This window comes from Phalangium opilio, unplaced genomic scaffold (genome assembly GCF_054372755.1).
Source record: "Phalangium opilio isolate 3A_F unplaced genomic scaffold, DU_Popi_V2 ptg000026l_1, whole genome shotgun sequence".
Lineage (NCBI taxonomy): Eukaryota > Metazoa > Arthropoda > Arachnida > Opiliones > Phalangiidae > Phalangium > Phalangium opilio.
In genome coordinates, this window is record NW_028324157.1 from 117,786 (window position 1) to 137,708 (window position 19,923).

Genomic DNA, 19,923 nt, shown 5'->3' on the forward strand with positions numbered 1-19,923 from the left:
GTTTATTTATTTCAAACCAAAATATAAAAAACGGATTCTTTTTCCTTTTGTGCTACTTAGAATTTACAAATGTATATAACGTTGTGTCGTGCCATATCAAATAGTCTCTAACCATTGTTAGAAAATAGAGAGAGAAATTGGGCAGTAACACTGATCATGCCCTGAACTATGAGAAAGAACAATACGACGGTTGACTAAAGTACACTTGATATTACATCATTTTGCAAAACCGCGAGTAAAAATCTTACTGTCCCAATTGAATTTGGCGCCATTGGTTTTAGAATAATTAAAATGTTCCACTGCGAAGCGTGCCGGTCACGAATGGGGATGTAACGTCTTCAGGAACCTTTTAAAAAGCAAAACCATACACGTACTCTCCCAAAAGTAATTAATGTAATGATAAAATGTTTTCGGGGAATGGAATTGTGGTCGAAAAGCCGAGATAAGTAAATTTTTGAAATTGATTACCAGTAAAATAATTTATTTCAACGGAAAACGGTAATGGAACGTTGTTTTTTCTTAAGCATGCATTTAAAATTCAATTAAAAAGAAAAATTAATATCTGATCCTTCAGACAAGTGATAACCTCAGTCTTATCGATACTTTTTAGGTCTTGATTCTAATCAAGACATTTTTGATTAATCTAATTGGCAATGATAATCTGTTGAATATTTTTCCTCCAGACCAGGTAGCAAACACATATCAAATGATTCAAAAAACCTTGTCAGTGCCGTTTTGCACTTTAAAAAATTTATATTAAAATCTCCGACCGCGACTGTGGGAACTTTACTGTCATATCTTTCATCAAACAAGGGGTTAAAATCTTCAAAAACAGAACGGAGGCTTGCTCCGGGAGATTTGTATAACAGTACCAGTGATACAAGTTCATTTTCTATGTAAGCATTGAGCCAGCAACGTTCTATGTGGGAATTTCTAAAAGGAATATCGCTGCGTAAAACTCTGCATTGTATAAATTGAACCGAATTTTCAGGCGAATCTTTTAAATATATAGATGATCCGAACACCACTCTACGAGCAGTTCTGGGTAGAAGAGTACCACCTATTTCCGTAAAGGACGGTACAGAAAAATTATCAGTTTCTTTTTTCCATGTTTCAACAAAGCATAATAATTGGCTATTTAAAATTACTTTATCTGCAAGAACGTCTTGTAAGTGTGCGTTCAAGGACTGCACATTGTGTACATAAATGCATAAAGCGTTTTGTAAGAACGGGAAACTAACAGATTTACATTCACGCAACCTTTGGAGTTCTAAGTCAACAACATTATTCTTGGGCGCATTTGGAACTTGAAATTTACCATCAATATATAAACCGGAAGCGGTCTTTGCTCTACTACATGCCACATATAAATGCGCTCTTTCTAATTTCCTTGTAGCCTTACAATGCACGACTATCGATGAGTACGTATCACCCTGGCTTTTATGTATCGTAATCGCCTCAGAAATAACCAAAGGAAATTGTTTCCTCGAAACTGAAATTTTGTTTTGTCTCCATTTTCTATTAAATGTTTTAATGACCTTTTCAACAGGCGTCCAAGAAACATTTAAACTATTATTCACATATAAGCCATGACACTTTTGTCTCAACCTTTTCCCAACTTTGGGATCGTCAAACTCAATCCAAACCCTGAACGGGATTTTCTCCCCGAGCCTATTAGTACCATACTCTATCTTTCTTAACCAACCGGTCGCACCGTTAGTTAATCCGTCAGAAGTGTCAACATTATTGGTCATCATATACCTTGCACCACACGCAAGAGTCAATTCTTTGGGTAGACCATACCTATCAGACGTTGCTAAGGTTCCAATTTGGGACAGAATGTTTTTTTAACTTCACTAGTAAGGTCACCATTTACAACATCCACTGAAACTGAAACAGCCTTTTCCGTATTCATGTTTAAAAGCTTAACTTGATTGAATTGGTTTACTTCCGCATTAGTGGCGAAAAGGTGTATCGCCTCTTTTGGGGGTACACGCTCAGTGTTTACTTCCAAACTACTAAAAAAGTCAATATCGTTCTGAGTCATATTTCCCACAGCCATTCTATTCAAAGCTTCTGCAAATATTTTGTCATCTTTTTGTCTCATTATTTCCTCAAGTTCAGCAAATTCAAATTGCTCCCATATTGGGTTACCAATTAACGATGCGTACGGATTATCTGTCTCACTTTGGGGTTGGAACGCAAAATAATCACGGACTGGCCTTAATTGGTTAAAGTCTCCAACTAATAGGACAGACACACCACCAAAATAATCAGGGCATCCCATAATCTCTTGCAATCTAGAGTTTACTCGATTAAAAACTTTCGACCCAACCATGGAAATTTCGTCAATTATTGCTAATTTTACTTGCCCATATAGTAGCCTACATTTATGAAGAGTTTCACTTTCCAATCTCGATATATTTCCAGCAAATTGGCTAACGGGTAAACTAAACGTACTGTGCAAAGTTGCCCCACATATTTTAAAAGCAGCCTTGCCCGTAGGTGCGCAACGGATAACTTTCGCTTCCGATGGATTACTTCCAGGTTGTTTGTTGTAAAACCTTGACACAGATTCAAATATATCACTAATCAAAAGGCTTTTTCCAACACCAGCGCCCCCTGTAACAAAGAGGCGCAACGGGGTTTCTTTGCTTTTTACATGATACAGAACATGGTAATATATCTCTCTTTGTTTTGAATTCAGTTTTCTAAGAAGTGCATTGTACTCTGAATCATTAACTAACGTTATTGAAGGGGCAACAGTATTTCCAGCATTACCATCCACAATATCTCTATTGATATTTCCTACAGAATCTTGAACCGTATTAATTAAAAAATCCGAATCATCCATAGCTAGAGACCTATCAATTTCATTTCTATGTTCTAATTCAGGTTGGATATTTGTAATATCCACTTCAATTTCCCCATTTTCAAAATCTGCTACGGCCTGTTCAACGGCCTCTTCGTCAATTTCGTTATGAAATTCTTTCCTAACTTGATTAATAGTTTCAAGACAAAGCTCATATTCCGATTTAAAGTTCTTCGTCAAAATATCATTAATTTCATCGCGCCAGGGCTTAAACTACATTATTTGTTCACGATAAAAGTTGTCGGGATCCTTTTCCAAATTGAATCTCCTGTACCGTATAATTTTAGAATGGCCACGTTTCCTGATAAACCCTGAGCCATCTTTAAGTTTCAGCCACTTATCACAAGATTCAATTTCATTACTCTCTCCCTCATCAACGTGATTGAGGGTGGCTTTAGTCACTCTACGGGATTTGGAAAATTCGTACCAGGCATCAAATTGAGCTAAGGTTATTGCCTCTAGTTCCTCTGGCCTTTGAACATAATGTTCTAGAATCCCAGAGGCAAACATTTCCGTACTGTCATCTGGTAATTCCTCAAGCTCAGCTCAACTCTACTCTTTATAATGTGTACACGATTTTCAGGGGCATTAGTGTTTATAAAAATGCAGGCGCGACTACACCGGGAGACAGGAATTTGTAAACCACTGTAAGCCGCTTCCTGCGCGCTTACCTCGTGGGCATTCAAGAACTAATTAGCTATTAGTTTTAACTTCTGTTTTACTGTGCATTTATCATTTTTCGCTTGTTTAGAAGCTTCGCGTAGAAGCAATGACATTCCACGTTGATACTTCCCTATATATGACACAATATACATAACTAGCGCGTAAGCATCGAGAACAAATTGGATGTCCATATTCGCTTGCCAAAGACGCAAAGCGCAGGAATTGTACGGATTAACTCTAGTATCTTTGGGGTGTCTTTTTAATAAAACTGTTTTCCTTTTTAGATCATAAGTAACGGCATTAATGTATTCCTCTTCCGTCATACGTAACTTAGCCAACAACTCCTCAAAACTATCTACCCATAATTCTTTTTCTTTCGATTGAAAAAGCTCACGCAATTTCTTGGAATTGTTCTTACACTTAAGTTCTTCGTCAAGACTACCCGGTTCTCTTAAACTCGGATCGTAAATAATAGTTCTTGGCATGGGAGGAAATGGAATTCCAAAACGACAAACTGAACTATTATTAACCTTCTTTCTACAAGTCGTTGTGTGTTTGTGAACTTGTAAACGTGTTAATAAGTCTAAATGTTCGTCATTGTGCTCACCAGCACAAGAAATAACTTTATCAACAAACTCCTCAACTTCCTTGACATTTGAAAAATCATCCTTAAGTTTTGGAGCATCTTTTATCCAAATTAAGCCATGTTGATGGGGCGAGCCCCTTTGCTGTATTTCAACTCTAAAATAATAATCTTCTATAACACCAAGAGGACCTAATTCTAAGGGAGCGGTAGCTCCCTTAGATAAGGCCTGATGACGGCTTTAATGTATAAGGAAGGTTTCTGGATTGCTTTTAACTTTTTTCGTATTAAGTTTATTGTTTCGAAATTTTTCTACTGACCTAAAATCTGGGCCCTTAATATGTGTTAAAAATTTCAAGATGATCCACCTAATAGTTTATTTTATAAAGCATAAAGTTGCTAAGGGTCGTTTTCATTTCCATAAAATTAATCACAGATTTTGGCGAAAAACTAGAGAATCTCCATAGAAATAACATGGGAAATTTTCCAAACTTACCCATTTTGTAACTACACTTACAAAAATAACTATACGTTTGATAGATTTGAAAACGGTCTTAAATGAAAGCCCCGTTTTTAAAGTGGGCGCCAATTTTTGTTTCATTAAGAAAAACAAAGTTTGAGTATTGTTTTTAATAGTTTTAAGTACCTGCTCCGAATTACGTGGTTTACCTTTAAACTGTGGAACTTAAGACTTTTTTGCTTGGGTTAAGTAATAAAGAAAGTCATTCTAGGACTTACGTCGTTTTACTGCGGATAATCAAATTGGTAGGGCAATTAGCTAGCTTAATTGTCATTATAACTATTGCGCGTCCAACTAATTTAGTTGCGAAGTACGGATTAAACTTAATTAAACAAAATAAGCAATTAAAGATAATTAAACAAAATAAGCAATTAAAGATAATTAAACAAAATAAGCAATTAAAGATAATTAAACAAAATAAGCAATTAAAGATAATTACCAATTATAGGTAATTAAATTTTTACACGAGTCTAAACTATAACATCTGTTTGTGTACAAGTCTACGGAATCTGTTTAAGCGCAGACCTACAGAATATTTTTGTGCAAAGGAGTATAAAATCTATTTGTGCAGAGGCCTATATGCAATCATTTCGTGCACAGGCCTATGGAATATTGTTTTACACAGGCCTCTGGAATATTGTTTTACACAGGCCTATGGAATATTGTTTTACACAGGTCTAAGGAATGTTTTTGTGCAAATCTGCATGGAATCCTTTTGAGTATAGGAGTATGGAATCTTCTGTGCACAGGTCTATGGAATATTTTGTTCATGGGTCTATGGTACATTTATGTGCACACAAGTTTGAAGAATCTTTATGTGCACAAAAGTCTGAAGAATCTTTATGTGCACACAAGTCTGAAGAATCATTATGTGCACACAAGTCTGAAGAATCATTATGTGCACACAAGTCTGAAGAATCTTTATGTGCACACAAGTCTGAAGAATCATTATGTGCACACAAGTCTGAAGCATTTTATGTGCACAAAAGTCTGAAGAATCTTTATGTGCACACAAGTCTGAAGAATCTTTATGTGCACACAAGTCTGAAGAATCATTATGTGCACACAAGTCTGAAGAATCTTTATGTGCACACAAGTCTGAAGAATCTTTATGTGCACACAAGTCTGAAGAATATTTATGTGCACACAAGTCTGAAGAATCATTATGTGCACACAAGTCTGAAGAATCTTTATGTGCACAAAAGTCTGAAGAATCGTGCACACAAGTCTGAAGAATCATTATGTGCACACACAAGTCTGAAGAATCATTATGTGCACACACAAGTCTGAAGAATCTTTATGTGCACACACAAGTCTGAAGAATCTTTATGTGTCCAAGTGAAAAATCTTTATTTGAACAGGTCTACGACTTCTGTTTGTGTCCAAGTATCCGGAATCTGTTTGTGCACATGTCTACGGTATCTGTTTGTGCTCAGGTCTACGGAATATTTTTGTGCACAGGTCTACGGAATATTTTTTTGCACAAGCCTACTGAATCGGTTTGTGCAGAGGACTAAGGAATCTGTCTTTGCAAAGGCCACTGCATCTGTTTGTGCACAGGTCTAAAGAACATTTTTCTGCAAATGGATACGGGATATTTTTGTGCAAATGGATACGGGATATTTTTGTGCAAATGGATATGCAGTATTTTTGTGCACTCGTGTACGAGATATTCTTGAGCATATTTTTGAGCATAGGGGTATGTAATGATTTTGTGCAGAGGTCCATGGAATCTTTTTGTGTACAGGTATATAACATCTCTTTTTGCACAAGTTTATGATATCTGTTTGCGCGTAAGTCTATGACATCATTTTGTGCGCAAGTCTATGACATCAGTTTGTGCTCAATTCTAAGAGATCTGTTTGTGCACAATTCTAAGGGTTCTGTTTGTGCACAATTCTAAGGGATCTGTTTGTGCACAATTCTAAGGGATCTGTTTGTGCACAAGTCTACGGGATCTGTTTGTACACAATTATATGACATGTGTTTTCACAAGTCTATGTTATATCTACGAAATATGTTTGTGCACCAGGGTGACCACAAATAACCTTGTAATAGTTATAGGAAAATAGGAAATTTACAATTGATTTACAGGAAATTATAGGAGAATAGCTGTTACCCGCGGCATCGCTTGAGTGTAGTAAGAACTTCCATCAAGTATGGGTACATTTTACTGATTCGACTAATATTTTTGAAGCATCCTAGGAGCAAAGGCACTCGGCGTCGCCCATCAGCTCGTCGGGACATTTTTTATTACTATACACGCAGACATTCTATAAAGAAAGGTTTTTAAATATCTGGCCGCCATTTAAAATGATGGCAACAAATCGATCCCGAAAGACCATATAGCCCGTCTATAGGTTAAAGGAATCCAGTGTACTAAATATTTGTGAAATCGGTTGAAACTCACGGACTTTCTTACAAAGAGAAGTTTTGTTACATTTCTGGGCGCCATTTATGAAGATGGCGGCGGATTGGAAAAATCTTTCTTAGTACGCGCCTACTACTTAAGAGTAACGTTCCTCCAAATTTTCAGCCTTCTGGGGCCAGCGGTTTGGGCTGGGCGATGATTATAAGTCAGTCTGTCAGTCAGTCAGGACTTTGATTTATATAGATATAGATGTATAATAAAACAAGTTGGGAAAACCAAAATATTACCTCTCCGTGTCAAGAAGATTATATAAACTTAAGTATCCAATGAAAACGTTATTATGTTTCTGAGTTGGGGTTTCCCATTTTTGTTGTTGTTTTGAAAAATATATCGCAATGCACGGGCCTTGATAGATATAGGAGGCAATGAATGAAATATATCACAATGCACGGGCCTTGATAGATATAGGAGGCAATGAATGAAATATATCACAATGCACGGGCCTTGATAGATATAGGAGGCAATGAAGGAAATATATCGCATGCACGGGCCTTGGTAGATATAGGAGGCAATGATAATCTCTCTCTTTGCACGAGAGGTTTATCTTTAATATTTAAATAAATATAATTATTTTTAATTATTTTAATCTTCAATAATTAACATTAATAATAGTTAAATCGTTTAAAATAAAGTTATACCTATTATCTTCTCAAACTTTGCTAATATTGACGTTTAAAGTGAAGGGTACCCCTCTTCCAGCTTTCTTCAAATTTTGGGGTATATACGATTCGTTTCCATTATAATAGTAAGGAAAAGGGGCAATTGCGAAAACCTTCGGTGGTCGATCCCACCTTAGGGAGGCTAGACGTTTCTCGTAACCCTAGCTGATCGCCGCGTATATCCTAAAACCAAACGATGATAATGGAGTAGAAGCCAATGATACAGTTGGTGTCTATGTGAAATAGACGGAAGACCAGTGGATGGTGGTGTTAGAAGCCAGTATGTACAGACTGGTGTCCAAGTGGAATGAACGAAGACCAGAAGATGGTGGTGATTAGAAGCCAGTAAGAACAGACTAGTGTCCGTGTGGGATGGACAAAGACCAGAAGATGGTGGTGTGAGAACTCAAGTAGAGGAGCCATTTCCGTGACTGTGAAAGCAGTTCGGAAGTGGCGAACACGTTTGCTCCGATACGCAAACTGCGAACGCGGTCACGTGGGTGTAACAACAGACAGACACACACACAGACAGACACACAGAAACGGCCGTTACAGAACCTCTCCTGGACTACGTCACACGGAGAGGTAAAAAACAGGAAAAGACAAGAGAACTACTCTTGAAAAAAGTTGGGAAAACCAAAATATTACCTCTCCGAGTCAAGAGGTCTACTACTACAAACTTATTTACCTAGATATGGAATTATTTCTCTTTTTTGAAGTATATATTTACGAAATATTGAAGCAGTATTCCAAGCATAGCGAATAATACAGTAAAGCAGACGACATTTTACATCCAATAAGGATAAATCTTGGACACATGAAAATCAGTCAATGGGGAAAAGAACAGGGAATGAAGTCTACGCTTCAGCTGTTTACCGTATATTCTGATAGCTACATTCACAACTGGTTTGCAGTGTAAACACTATCGTCTCGTCTCACCTCAACAATATTCTTAGTTTGCCAACATGAATGTTAACATTAAATAACACCAAAGCTAAATTGTAGCTAGACGCACTAATAGTCAATGCGCACCATAAAGAGAATAAAAAGTCTGTAGCTACTACCCGTTCTCAGACCACCTACCCATGGACAGGCATCCCCGTGTTAAACCGCGGTTTTCGAATTGAAACGCGTAGCACGCGCGCTCATGTGTCGGCGGACCGCAATATATCTCCACAAATACGTGATCATTTAAAGAGACAAAATTCGTTTTTTGGCCAAGGCTTAATATTATATTCGTCTTATAAAGTAACCCAGAGTTATATTTACTAAACTATTATAAATATAACGTGTATAAATCTTTAATTAGATGAACTAAAAATAAACGAATGATAAGGTTTATTCACATTGGAACATTAATAAGATTTTTGGCATCTATTGACGCCTATTAGGCCACTGTTCTCGAGGGAGCAAGAATAAAGAATTAATATTTTTCACTTGAGTCTGTTTGTGGAGATGAATTTCCAGTAGCCGCCACCGCGGCGCTTTCGTCAGGCGTTACACTTTGCTAACCTAGCTCCCTATCCTCATGGCTGTCCATGGGTAGGTGGTCTGAGACCCGTTTACCATTAGCCCTTTTACTATTCTAATTGCCACCATGATCTTTTCTTCTATTATAAAATCTTAACCTGATTATTTAAGAGTGTATTTAACTTTCGGCTCACTCTGAACCGTTGATGTCTCTTCATTTCAGACACGAAAATCAAAGCCCAAAGTTTACTTCACCTCAGGCTTCAATTATTTACTCTTTGTTTCTTTAAACCGCTTGCGGATGATACTTGATATACCCGCCGGAGTCTAGGTCTTAAGTAATATATAAACAGCCATTTCAAATAACAATATTGAAAAAAATCTTTGGAATATCAAAATGAAACAGAGCTTTAAAGTTACAAAAGTACTAAATGCATCATAATTACGAAAAATACTTCCACATATTCACTTTATATTATGGAAAAAGGGAATATTAAGGTTCTGTATGATTTCTTAACACATCAACACTAGGCTAACTGCTAACGTGACGCACTAGTGTAACAATGGACGGATACACAGACAAAAACATAGACTGCTTTTTAACTCTTTCCGTATTAATTTTGAGTTGAGAAACAAGATTATCTTTAATATTTAAATAAATATAATTATTTTTAATTATTTTAATCTTCAATAATTAACATTAATAATAGTTAAATCGCTTAAAATAAAGTTATACCTATTATCATCTCAAACTTTGCTTATATTGACGTTTAAAGTGAAGGGTACCCCTCTTGCCCGCTTTCTTCAAATTTTGGGGTATATACGATTCGTTTCCATTATAATAGTAAGGAAAAAGCGCAATTGCGAAAACCTTTGGTGGCGATCCCACCTTAGGGAGGCTAGAAGTTTCTCGTAACCCTAGCTGATAGCCGCGTATATCCTAAAACCAAACGATGATAATGGAGTAGAAGCCAATGAGACAGATTGGTGTCTATGTGGAATAGACGGAAGACCAGTAGATGGTGGTGTTAGAAGCCAGAACGTACAGACTTGTGTCCAAGAGGGATGGACAAAGATCAAAAGATGGTGGTGATTAGAAGCCAGTATGTACAGACTGGTGTCCATGTGGGATGGACGAAGATCAAAAGATGGTGGTGATTAGAAGCCAGTAAGTACAGACTGGTGTCCGTGTGGGATGGACAAAGACCAGAAGATAGTGGTGTGAGAACTCAAGTAGAGGAGCCATTTCCGTGACTGTGAAAGCAGTTCGGAAATGGCGAACACGTTTGTTCCGATTTGGAAACTGCGAACGCGGTCACGTGGGTGTAACAACAGACACACAGACAGACAGACACACACGATCGTTACAGAACCTCTCCGTGACATACGTCACTCGGAGAGGTAAAAATAGCAAAATATAGGTTGCAAATGCTTTGAAAGTAATAAGACAAGATTTACAAAGGAGCTTTGGTTTATTATAACCATAAGTTCGTAAGATATGTTACATAAATTTGTCACTGGAAACTGAGAGCTTGTCTCGAAGTGACGTAAATGAAACGTCATAGATTCTCGTAAAGCGACACCTGATGAGGCCCTGTCAAAGGCTTAGTACAGACTAAATAGGAAGATGGAGTAGAAAATCGCGTGTAGTCAATTCTCGCGTCGTTCTCGAACTAGCATTTCGAAATATAGGAAGTGTCATACTTATGGAACGTAATCTTAGAAACATATGCTATAACTTTAAAACATCACAGACTTCCCTGACAAATATTTTTAGAGGCTTCCATAGCTTTGGTGATATATAACAAAACCAAAAGTGAGAGCGCACAAAATATCTACAATTTCAAAAAATAGGAAAATATAGGAAAATTATCGAAATTATAGGAACCATAAGTAACATAATAACCATAAGTATGACAATTAGTCAAAACTATCTATAAACCTATTTTCGGACCTTTTACGTCATCATAAGTTCGCGCCCAGCACAGAGACCCCTAGCGGTGGAAAAAGAAGCGACTTCCGCCCCATATGGGAAATCCGGTTCAGAGGTTTAAAGAGACGCCATTGAGATTTGAGTCAACGGTCCTAAGCCTTGGTTATATAGTTGATTTGTATTGACTTTTACCGACTTTAGCGCGACCACATTTCGAAATTGAAAATTACACTGGATAGATTAGTTACCGAATATTTAGACTTCAAAAGGCTTATCATTTTTGGTACTGAAATATCCGACTTATGGCAATCTCAAAGTCAAACATACAAACACCGCGAGCTCGTACAATAAATAGCAGACGAGCTATTTCCGATTAAGTTCAAGGAAATGGTTTATTGTGATTGGCTAAACTGGTAGAACTATGTCATTCGCCAAAGACCAGCATGAAATACTCGACGGGGTTGCAAGTCCTGGCCTGATGTAAGTGAGAGTGTCAGTGTTGATTATAGGTTTCATTTTGAAATTTGCATTATTACAATAGGAAGAGTCATACTTATGTTTATTATGTTACTTATGTAGGAACTAATAGGAAGACATCCGAAAATAGGAAAAATTATAAAATTTGGGAAATGTGGTCACCCAGCGCAGGTCTATGGAATATGTTTGTGCACAGGTGTATAGATTGTTTTTGTACACAGGTCTACGTAATAATTTTTTAGCCTAAGTCTTGGGAATCTATTTGTATTATTGCATCCACTGTGCTTTGCACGTGAAAACGACGGGAAGGCAATTTGATCGTATATGTTAAATTTTCGTTCCATGGTTGATCTTAACTTCGTTGTTTTCTTTTATAAAAGGACTGCTACTTCATGGATTTTTAATAAAAATTTTATTTATTACTTTAAAATAACGGGAGCTTTCGGACCGTGGTCCTTCTTCAGCCGATACAATTTCTAATATGTTAGAATATCTGTCTCTGTTATCGGAACTATTTTATCCCTTTCATGAATTATCATTATATATAAATCCGCCTACAATTCATCACGTAGATTTTCTCGTCAGAAGTAAATGAACTTAAAGCTACGACTATATGTTAAATTTTATTTTCAACAAGCCGTTAATATAATCAAACACAATAAGAAACTCTCCCAGATAATAATAAATACATTTCAACCATAAGATTTCTGGGAATTAGAGCCGAAATTCAAAAATAAAGTTTTCGCGCCACGGTAATCTACTTCTGTCTCCTTTTTTACCACTCTTTGAACACCCCTCCTACCCCAAACCCGATTTCCATCTGTTTCCTTCATGTACATGTAAAGAACGTACAGTAGTTGGCAGAACAAAAATGAAGGTGCATAATTCTCCCCTAATTCTCTGCACTGTCATAATGGATGACAACCAGACAAGACTCTCTCCTCTCGTTTTGTTGGGAAATCATAAACGCGTGAGAAAAATTGTTTTCCCGCTATAGGATAGTCGACTCCGAGGGGTCGGCCATTCACGAAATCCAACTTAAGAAATCCGAAAACAATAACAAAATCACAAATCCGGCAACAATTCAAACTTATTTCGCTGATTTCGAAATCTCACAAAAAAACCGAAATCAGTAACGAAATAACGAAATCACAAAATCAGTAACGAAATAACGAAATCACAAAATCGGTAACGAAATAACAGAATGAAAAAATTAGTAAATAAATCACAAAATCAGTAAAGAATTCGCGAAGTCCATTACAAAATTCACGAAATCCAAGAAAAAGTCTCAGAATCCATGGAAATCACAGGAAATATCTCAAAATCCGTGGAAATCACGGGGAAAATCTAGCAAAATCCGTGGGATTTTATCGAATCTTGAAATGAATCAATATCCGACTAAATCAAACGATACCCGAAGAAATCAAATTTTATTTCAAAATCCCGTACATTTTATCCAAAACGTCCGACCCCTCGCTCTACTCCTTATCTCCGACGGCAGCAGATGCGATATATACACTGTTCCAGCTTCGGTTGTCAGTACGCGCAATGCTAGGTCTCTATGTGAGGTAGGTTTTTGCGTACTGCCAACAGAAGAAAGCAATACTGATATTTAGGATTTTAAAACGCGATATTCTGTATAGATAGTTTTCACACATGGAGGATTCATACCATTTACACAAGGAGGTAAAAGCAGACGGGTTTTTGTCCGCCAGATAGCCCGGTCTCCTGGTGTAAATGGTATGAATTCTCCATGTGTGAAAACTATCTATACTGAAAAAAATATTTGTTCGTCGTTACATAGAGACCTAGTTTGGCTAGTGCTGATAACCAATGCTGGAACAGAGTATATATCGAATAATCATAATAAGTTGCCATCGAACAGTTTAAAAATTTATTTACAAAAATCCTTCCTCGCCATTCCATTCAATAAAACCACAGGAAAAAATGAATCTAATCTATCAAACAACAAAATAAATCCTCCTCTCGCAAAGACTAAATAACTCATACTCTTACACAAAAAACTTCTTCTGTTATCGCTAAAGGTAATTCGAGGGGATAATCACTATAACTAAACTTTCGCTTTCAAACGTTTCTGGGCATAAATATCTGTTCTACGATTCGCCGGAATATTAGAATTACAGCGTAAGTAAGTTTATACGGTTATAATTTTATCACTGTTTAGAGTAGGGCATCGAGGGGCTATTAACTCTGATTTTATGCACGGTAAATCATTTAAGCATTGTAAAAGATAGCACTATTCACTCATTAGGGTAAGTTATAGAGGGGTTATCCACTCATTAGGGTAGGGTATAGAGGGGCTATTCACTCGTACGATGTGGCTACTATTACGAGCCCTTGGGCCGTCTTGTTATCATTTTGTTGCATAGTCGACTAGTCGTCAAATAGTGACGTTTCCAAGGCAGTAAAAATGTATTTAAAACGCTTTCATTAAAAAACTACATTAATAGAAATTAAAGTACATAGCATTTTGGGGTCGCTTAATTCTACAAATAGTGTCGTTTGAATTGTAAATACCAAACCCGCGGTTGGGCTAAATTCATTAAAAACATTGGCGGGATTCGGTCTAATGGAGTTCTGCGCAATGGGAAGATACCACAGAGCATGACTTCGGAAGTAGATCTCCATTTTAAACAAAAGACAATTACTCGTCTCTACTAAGCGTTTCAAATTTAATAATAAACTGGTCCCGAGGACCAGTAACCCCCACTTTTAGAATTAAAAAACTAGTCCAAGCAATTAATAAACTGGTTTTGGAACAGAAAAAAATCTGCTATTTCCCAGACTGGTCTCTGGTCCCAAGGACTAATTTAAAAAATATCCTTATTTCCCAGACTGATTTGTAACGAAAAGTTTCACTAGTGCCACCGTGCGGAGAAAACGCGAAGCTTGATCTAAAGGAAACAAATAATGGCAGGTCTATAGCATAGCAACAACGGCAGAGTATGTGACGTTTAAACTTATAGTTTAGTGCCAAATGAAAATAAGTACTCGAAATTTCTTGGAATGGATGAACCACAATTTTCAGGAGAGAATTTGGTCAAAAATGGTAAGTGTTGAAAACTTAATTACCCTAATATTAACCAAATTAGACTGTAAACACTTAAGCCTTGGTCATAACATGAAGATTATAAAAATTGGTAATACTGTTTTCGCTTTGTTTAGTACCTGTTGCTCTCTCTCTTGTCAAAATCATGGACTATATTGGAAATGGGAAGAATTGCTTAATACAAGAAGAACAAAAACTAAGAAAAAATCATATTAATAGCTTTGGCGTTTCTGGAAAATCAAAAGAATTTTTAACTAAGTTAAATTGAAGCGCTTGTTCTTCAAAATTCAGGATTATCGGGAAGAACCGCACAAGGTTAAATTGGACCTGAGTGACAGCAATGAATTCGTGGAAGTTTGTTCTTGCCCAGCAGGAGGAGGAGGAGGGTTTTCCAAGCATTGCATAGCTGTCCTACTAGGTTACTACTCGTAAACAGGGAAGATAACCTTCCGACGCTAACCTGCACTGACGTAAAACAAACTTGGGGCTAACTAAAAAAATCAGTTCAAGAAATGCACAAGGGCGTTTTTTTTTTTGGTTCCTTTCAAGTTTCAAGTGACGAGCTTGGGCTGAAATAGCCTTACAGCTTCGAAAATATATATTCTCATTGATAAACTGTGTTGCATTAAAGCTCCCACGTACAAACTAGTGCATTTTGAAAGAAAAAACAAGACCAAATCCGTAAATCACTAATGGGAAGTACAAATTACGAATCAGCCTTACAAAAGCACATAGAACCCAGTGAAAATATCTTAAGTCACGTCAGAAAAAGACAACAGGAAGAAGGAAGCGAGGAAAAACTGTGAACTGAAAGCCCTATCAAGAATGATAAAAATAGATTTCAATGTGGTAAGAGAGACAGCGTGATGTTGTTCTTCAATATTATGCTGGACAGAGTGGATTTCACGCAGCTCAATTTAGATGCAAACATTGCTATTAGTTTAAATTCACTAACCGATGAAGAGAAAGATTTCTCATGGAGCGGTGAATGAAATGCTAAGTTTTAGTGGGGAAATGTAAAGCCCCGCCCATTGACATGGGCGGTAACCACTGGATATTTTACTTCCAACAGCGACACGTAGATGGCGCGAAAATCTACTCTTTGGCGCGAAATTTAGAAAGCTATGTTTTAGAACATTGGTGTTGCTATAATGTTAGTTCAAATCTTCATAAAATAAAGACTAACAGTTTTCTAGTAGCTACTTTGTTTCCGGGATAATTTTTCTCTGAATTTTTGCAGTTAATTACAGGATGAGGAGAGTAGTCTTTGTAAAGTGCGGCTCTTGGAGTCAATTTAGGTACCAAAAATGTAAATAATCACGATAATGAAACGGACTGAATGCATGTTAAACTAGTTTTATTATGGTCTTAACTTTGCATTAATATGGCCAAAGCAAAACAAGTTTAACATACATTCATTGTATTTCGTAATCGTGATTATTTACATTTTTGTTTTTGTGCTTGCCTTCTTTTGTCAGACAAAAGGTATAAGCTTATAAACGGACAATTTTTTCCCTCTTTTCTCCCTTTTCGCCCCTCTTTTTTCCCCTTTTTGTCGTGCAAAGGCCCGCCTTTTTTGGTATTTATGCGTTTACCCGCTATAGCGCCCAGCACCATAACAAGCTGTAAAAGAGACCCACATTAGGCTTGGGATCCTAGAAAAAGAGACCCACATTAAGCTTAAGATCCTAGATAAAGAGACCCATATTCGACTTGGAGTCCTTCATATAAAGTGTTCCAGATAAAACTACAAGATCAACACTAAGTTACTTTACTTATAATAAAGCAGTCCACCGATGGACTTTAAAGAAAGTCGTTCAAACTTCATTCGTTTCAAAGTGAAATTTACAGACGTATAATTATCCCTTTTAGCAGTATATTTTATATCTATTGTATCAACTCTGAAGTAAAAATATTGCTGTGGGGCTAATTCTAGGCGGTGGTTGTATATTTGTATATGAGTACAATCATTGAATAATTTTAGTTCCAGTCACGTATTATACTACAAGTATCAATTTTGCATTAAGAAAGTCATTTATAGTAAATGTCCCATCCCGTTGGATAGAAATTTATTTTAATTACATGCCAAGCACCAAAGCGTAATATGGCCGGGGCCATCTTGTTTATCAGTATCATTTGGTAACGAACGCAGAACGTTCTCATTATATGTGTTATTCAACTGATCAGGTTTCGCGAGACCTGCCCCTCGGCACGTTTACAAATCTAAGAATATTGGTTCAAGAGGTCTTGGTTTTATAATCTATTACTCTCTGAAAGGCCTGTTTTGGACAAGGATGGGGATGGGTTTCTTTCTTGGAAAATGGTTGTAAGTACTGAATTGTGGATTAAATACTGAATTTACAATTTTCACATTAGAAATACTGAATTTACAATTTTCACATTAGAAATACTGAATTTACAATTTTCACATTAGAAATAATGAATTTACAATTTTTACTTTAGAAATTAATTTTTATTCAAATATTTACCTATTTAATATAATAGAATAGATTGTAACACACCTCAGGGTGAAATTTCAGGACATTTGGATCAGTAGATCCGAAGATATCATCAGTTTGGCCTTGGAAATAATTTTTACACAAAAAAGCTTTAATCTTTCTTAGTATAATAAAACACATTGAAACACACGTCTCACTACAATTTAAGGTCATTTGAATCAATAGGTCAAAGAAAGGATCTGGCAAAAATACCTACCTCCTCCCATAAAACTTAATGTTAATTTTCGGTTCCTTCGAATTTTCTTCAAAAGTCGCGCTTATACATGTAAATTGAATTCTTTGAACTGGGGGTGTAGTTATAAGGAAAAATGGAGGTGGAATGCTCTGAGAGTCGGAATGAAGGCTGGTTATCTAAGTCAGATCTAGGCTCTATTTAGCGCCATCATGTCGGCCTAATTTTAATACATATGCCAAAGTAATTTTAAACTGTTTTGCTCATACATAAAATTTACAATTAAAAAACTAAATTTAATAGATAGTTAACAATGAATAATTATTTCTTCCAAATTGCTAAAATAGTAGTGTACGTGGATGACGCTACAATAGGGAAACGCCGGTAGGCTGCTAGGCATAGAAAAGCGTCTGCAATCTGCAAGGAAGTGAGTTCGAAGATATTTTTTTGCAAATTTTCAAATTTGGTTCATAACTGTTGCGTTTACGAATGGGATGATGATATTGATATTGTTTCTTGATGTCTAGATAATGGTTTTCCTTCTGGTGAGAGAAACATGTACATTTATTTCTAAACTCATTACTTAATGTGAAGTTGTAGTATTCGGTTTTGAATTATCATGTTAACAATGCTTATTTTGATTACGTTTATAAAAATAATATTGAACTTTTTTTCTTAAAGTTAGTGATCATAAGTGATGATTAGTAATTGATTACTCTTATTAGTTAAAATTAAGAGTTTATTAAATAAATTATTATTAACGTTTATAGGTAAATTTAAACTTGAAACGATATTTTGTCTTTGGCAAATATGTAACTGAAAAGAATCCAATTAAGAGTTAATTAAATAAATTATCATTATCGTTTTTAGGCAAATTTAAACTTGAAATGATAATTTTTCATTGTCAAAATTTGTTACTGAAAAGTGAAAAGAACCTTAGAAAGTGCTTGTGCTTCGTAAAATTTATTATTAGTATTATTTGAGTAATCAAACGTTAATAGAAAGATTTTATTGCGAATGCCAATACTAAAATTAAACATCAAATTATCGTTTTTGTTTGTCCAAAATTGTAACGCGCTTAAAGAGAAAAAAAAGGATTTTAGACTTTAGCTTATCTAATCCCAAAACCTAAATTCCCAAATTAAATGTACAGGTATGGTTAACCTCAAAAATGTGTCTGTCTAGAAGCACTTGCAAGTTAATTTAATTAACTTACAATATAAATATATATTTATTTAATTCGAACACTTACAGAGATGGTAATATCATAAACTTGCTTAGTTACAGAGGTTTCCCTGATACACTCTCCAGAGACTACGGTATTAATTTCTTTTGGTTTACAAATCAAATATCTCTAACTTTAAAAATGTGTTTAGTTTTTATTATATTTCAGACTTTCCGACGAGTACAATTCCTAAAATTATTTTGTAAACCTTCTAATGCTAAAAACGCGACGTATTTTATAATTGTAGCGCTACCCGTTTTAAACTGCCTATCTACCATTCGCGAATTTCCCGCCAAGAGATTTCAATTCTCGGCATTGTATAGGCGCGCTACCATGGAAACGCGAGACTCGCCGCGACGCCGCCTCGAACAAAGTTCCCTCCTCCCTGCCCCAACTAAGCAAGACGCGAGAGGAACGCGCCGGCTGCCGACGTGAGAGAGATGCTAGGTTTAAGCAACATAACTCGAGCTTGTTAATATGACTAGACGGCCGAGAGCGTAAAGGCGTCAATCCGTGGAGTGAGAGCTCTGTGGATGGTGCGGGATCGAAACCCAGTCGAGGAGGAAAATAATTTCATAAATAAATAAAATTCTTTCACGTTGCAGAGCCACCTAAGTGTGAGACTGAGTACTTTTTAAAAATTTCTGAATTCCGCACGGGAAAAAGAGGGGAAAAATGGGGGAAAAAGGCGCGCCCAGCCGTAATAAATAGTCGGACTAAACCTTTGCACCATCCGATAGATGGCGCAAAGCAAAATAGGGCCCTACACAATTATTCCTAGTAGCTATATGTATTCCTGCTGTCAATTATCCAGATGGAATTAATTTATAGTGACCTTGATATACCAGAAAAATTACAGCCCCTGTTGGGTTGGTTTATAAGATCCATGGTTTTCCATTGAATTCTAGGATCTGCCCCATGGAGCAATATTAGAAGAGGACCTAGCACTTAATGCAATGTAAACCGCTTTTAAATAAATATATTTCCTCATTCTATCATAAAAATACAAATTTAAAACGGCATTATTAATTCAATCAACATTTACTAATTAAATATTTAGTTCAAACATTTTTTAATTTCATTTTTCATTACATTGTTATCTTCTTGTTTATATCAATATTTCATGAATTATCTTTAGAATTTTCTAATCTAATTAAAAAAAAAACCGAAAAAAAACGCTATTAAAACAGTGAAGGTTAAAGTTCATCCACTTTGACATCGAAATCCGCCACCAGGGTGAGTTGAACGCGTCTTCCCGGCACTCGACAGCTGCCACGTTAAGTCGCTATGCGTTATGTAACTTAACTTTTATGTTTAAAACTTAAATTT

At 36.2% G+C, this 19,923-nt stretch overlaps 1 long non-coding RNA gene across 2 annotated transcripts; it reads left to right on the forward strand.

Moving 5' to 3' along the window:
- The first annotated feature begins 14,325 nt into the window (after positions 1–14,325).
- LOC149690957 (uncharacterized) lies at positions 14,326–15,875 on the forward strand. 2 transcript variants are annotated; one of them, XR_016383554.1, is made up of 3 exons: positions 14,326–14,546; positions 14,601–14,678; positions 14,795–15,875. It is a non-coding gene; the product is annotated as an uncharacterized LOC149690957 (long non-coding RNA). The 2 variants fall into 2 exon arrangements; XR_016383555.1 differs by having other exon boundaries at positions 14,418–14,542; positions 14,795–15,874.
- Positions 15,876–19,923: the final 4,048 nt, after the last annotated feature.